Source organism: Chironomus tepperi, unplaced genomic scaffold (genome assembly GCF_022539635.2).
Source record: "Chironomus tepperi strain 1889 unplaced genomic scaffold, CSIRO-AGI_Ctep_v1 contig_34, whole genome shotgun sequence".
Classification (NCBI taxonomy): Eukaryota; Metazoa; Arthropoda; class Insecta; order Diptera; family Chironomidae; genus Chironomus; species Chironomus tepperi.
In genome coordinates this window covers 344739-349455 of record NW_027226156.1, presented here as the reverse complement: position 1 = coordinate 349455, position 4717 = coordinate 344739, and the positions used below count along the sequence as shown (strand labels likewise).

At 31.9% G+C, this 4717-nt stretch overlaps 1 non-coding gene across 1 annotated transcript; it reads left to right on the top strand.

Moving 5' to 3' along the window:
- Positions 1–3796: 3796 nt before the first annotated feature.
- TRNAC-GCA (transfer RNA cysteine (anticodon GCA)) lies at positions 3797–3868 on the top strand. The gene has a single exon. It is a non-coding gene; the product is annotated as a tRNA-Cys (tRNA).
- Positions 3869–4717: the final 849 nt, after the last annotated feature.

Below are 4717 nucleotides of genomic sequence, written 5' to 3'. Positions count from 1 at the left end.
ACATAGCATTGCTTATTAGCACCTTAAGATTAATATAAAATTCCTTTATGACACAAGAGTTTAACAATAATTGATAATTTAAAATCTATGCTGTTGATGATCATTAAAGCCGGTTGTTTGATATAACCTATGGTAGAATGAGTGACATACCTGAGGAGTAAGGGCCTGGTTAACCAAGAGTACCTTCACAATCGTTCATATTTCACCATCAACAGCACAAAAAAAAAACATAAAATAACATCCATTAAAAGTATTTATGTCTTTTCGTCTTCAACCACTGATGAATATTTGGATCCTTTGCATGTTGCTTAGCAACATCAAAGACATTCTCATCATACACAAGTTCCTTCTTCCTTAATAGTTTTCTCATCTCAACAGCACCAAGATGCTGCTTTGCTAAATTATAATTCCCTGTAAATACTGCATTGGAATTGAAAATAGCCGCAAGATGAAAGAAATTTCGTTCATCCTTATCAACACGATCAGTTAGTTCCTTTAGTGTCTCCTTTCCAAATTTCTGACTTGCTATTTGCCAAAGCCAATCGTGAATTTTTGGATCTTTGCAGTGTTCAGCCGCCAGATGTAAAATATTTTTGCCGCTCAAATCAATTTTTGTAAAGAAATTTTTTAGTTCCGTTGCATTAAAAACTTCCTTGTCAAGTTTCTTCCATATCCACTGAATAATTTCAAGTTTATTATACATTACAGCCAATTGTAGCATCGTCCGGCCATTCTCATCTGTTTTCAATGCTAAATCTTTGAATTTTACATGTGTTTCATACGCGACTCCCATCACACTCCACATCCATTTGTGCAGACGCATATTTTTGACCTTGATAGCTGCAACTATCAACAAATTTCTGTTGACTTTCATCGAAAAATCTTTTTTTTTTTTTTAATTCCACACCCAAGATTTTTTTCTTTTCTATTCCTTAATAACAAAAAATTCAAAACAAAAATTCCAATCACGTTTAATAACTTTGGCAATCAAATGAGAACTAAATATGATATTTTTTGTTTTTCTCTCATCATCATCACAACTAAAACTTAAAACACTCATACTAATATGACTGTGAGTATGGAAAAGTTTGCCGAGTTTTTGGAAACTTGAGCGCTTATCATGTAATATTTGTAATTGATTTGTACCTGATGAGAATGATTTTGATACCCAGATGAATACCTATGTTCTAACAGATGCAGTTTCATCTTAACAGAGCCAACTTGACACCAGCAGACCCAATTTGACCCTAAGAGACCCAAATTCATCTAAGCGGACTCAATTAGATCTTAACTGACTCAATTTGACGCTAAAAGATTTAATTTGACGCTAACAGACATAACATGACCTAAACAAGCCCAATTTGAATTCCAATCAACCTAACTCCAAATCACAACCTATCTGGACATTCCGACATAACTCTAAACACACCCATTTACTCATCATCTAACATTCCTCATTCACTCAACAAACAAAATGTAAAGTAATAACAATAAATATTTGTGAGTAAAACTTAATTGAATAAATGAAAACCTTTACAATAAACAGATACAATTACACGATGATTTAACATGCATGAACATAGTTGCACGGGGTCACAAATGTTAAATGAATGGAAAACATGACAAATTGAGAGAAAAATGTCTCAACGTAAATTGTTATCAAGTTATTTTTTTTTCATAATAACAGAAAGACGATCGAGGTTTGATTGTGTTAGTGTAGTGAAGAAACTTAATTTACAGATGTTTGTGGATTAAAGAAGCTAAAAACCTGATTTGAATGTTTTGTTGTTTTTGGAGATTATTGTTTATCAAGTTAACTAGCTTGTTTGAGTCGATGACATGCCGGTACTAATTGATTGTCAAAATTGTTTTGATAAGTTCATGACATTTCAAGTGACATTTAATAAAAGGTTAAAGAAACTTGATGATAGTCCAGACTGGTTGAATGGATGATAAACAATATGATTTGAATACATTTGATCTGTTTGGGTGATATTGGGTCTGCAATGGTCAAACTATGTAGATTTAGGTTCGGTTTAGCTAAATATGCTTTTAGAGTGTAAAGTAGATATGATTTATTGATCTAAAAACTCTCAAGCTCTTTAAATATTGCTAATCATTCAACAGCTTAATTTAGATTCACATAGTCTAGCAAAGGCACGAAGTATGTCCATTGCTAAACTTTTTATTTATTTTATTAAAAATCACGACTCTTTTCACCATAAAAATTGTAAAAAGAACCTTGAATGCAACTCACATTTTCTATCAAAGACTCGTCGGAATCAGTAATGTAGAAGTTGTAACAATAGAAAAATTTAAATACTTGAATGCTGAATTCTCACATGTGATATCATCAGTCAGTCATAAATGTGCATTGTTGAATTTTAATCGAGATTTAAGTTGTTCTTAATTGTAGTAAAATCATAAAATGATGATTATTTGCGAATGAAATGACACTCAATATGAATTTATTTAGAGAATAATACATTTAGTTTGACATCATGCTTACCAAGTAAGTAACTTTCGGCTTTATCTGTAGAATGTGATAAAGCGTAGGTGTTAAAAATATTCATTTTGACAAAGACTATCTGATTATTTACTTAATTTTAAAGGTTTTAATGACCATAAACCTATGTGCAGCAGAAATCACAAACGTATTTACTAAATTTAAATAAAGCTCAATAACAATAATCTTGTACAATAAGCTTTCATGCAATATTTTCATACAATGTCAATTTCTTCATAGCGATGACCATTTTCACTACTTTGCAGCTGATAATAATGTTCAAGTTCCTTCTTCCCATCACTCTTTTCTTCAAACTTATTTCCAACTTCCTCAAATTTACTATAATCGCAGTTTGCGTTAATTATTGCATCCTTTGCGTCAATTTTAAGATTCAGTTCCTCATTTTGATCAATCAAGAAGATGACGTCATTCATAATCATCTCAATTGTCGGCGGGCAAAATTTTCGAACTTTTGCAATAAATGTTTCAATTTTAGTCTTGAAAATCTCATCGATACATTCATTGTGGCTTAAATTAATATTCGTGATGGTCCTTTCTGACGTGAATAAAGCCAATCCAACACTCTTGAGCTTGTTCCTGCTCACATCAATTTTTGTAATTTTCTTATTAAACTCAAATAAATTTGAATCAAGACTTTCAATGTCATTAAGTGGCAAAATCAGTTCTTTTAATTCCTCAAATCCTTTTATGTCATTTTGATCCAATTTTTTCAGTTCCGATGACCAAATCCGCAATGTTGCAAGATTTGGAAAGAACTTGTAAGTTTCGAGTGGAATAAAGTAACAAATTTGATTATTTATAGACAGTCTGACTACATTATTGTGATGTGCTACATTTCGGACACTAAATCCAGTCACATCTGTCATTTTTGTGCCCCATGATGTCACATTGAGGCCATCCGATTCACAGACGTTGCAGTGACGATCACATTTGTTGAGGTAATGAACTTTACATTTGAGGATTAGTTGAGTATTGCATGGTGTTTCTGTGGTTGAAGATCTGAGTAGTGGGAATGGGTATGGATATTCTGATGACAATGATGATGATGATGATATGATGAGCAGTACGGCTGTTATTATTAGATATCTGAAAAATTAGATGAAATTTATTTAACAAAAATCCAGCACATCTCCCAAAAATAACAGAAAGATGTTCCCACTCCGTTCCACAAAATCACAAAAAAGAACTTAAAATTCTAAATATTTTTAATGTATCACACGTCGGACATAAAATGGAGAAGATGATAATTGTGAGATTATATAAGTATTCGGGGCTATAGCTCAGTGGTAGAGCATTCGACTGCAGATCGAGAGGTCCCCGGTTCAAACCCGGGTGGCCCCTAATTTCCTTTTTTGATTCTTTTTTGAAAAATTTTGTGGAATTTTGATAGGAAGGTTGGAAAATAGGTGGGTTTGAGGGGGATTTGGGAGAACTTGAGAGTGAAACTTGCATGCAAGTAACTTGTAAGTATGAAGATTGAAATGAAAACTTTTGTTCTATTTTTACCTCATTGTTAGTCCAATTCAACAGTTCCTGATTTTATTTTTAAATTTTTGCAGTTTTGTTTCAATAATTTAAAATTTAATATTTTTTCAAATCTTAATATTTTTTTCAGATATCCATCTTATCACTTCAACAGTCAGTTACAAAATAAAGTCAACTTTTACATAATTTTTTGCATCTCAAACCAGATCAGTGGCCTGTAATAGTAAAATTTCACTTTCCATCATTTATATGCCTCAAGTACTAATTTAAATCATTAAACAAACTTACATACGCAGTTAATGAACTCATACGCATGCTGCAATGTCTGCATTACCATTATCAAATACAATATCAAGTTTAAAATTGATGTAATCAGATGAGATAATGCATAAATGCACGGAACTTGATTTGCCAACCATCTAGGAACAGATTTTCTCAGAATTTCATGCTTCGGACACTTAATAGATCACCAATTGCTGGGTGTGATCATATAAAGTCTTGTGTATCTGACCTTCAGCATCCATCTGTTTATCAAACATTTTTTTAATTATTTTCCAATTCTACGTTACATCCACAACAATTAGGCGTTAAAATGTGTCTGGCTAATCACAATGGACATAAGTAAATTGTCAATTTACACATGCTGATTGCAATTCATTCATATTCAAATGACATCTATAGCTAGAAGATTAATCTTTAGCAAAT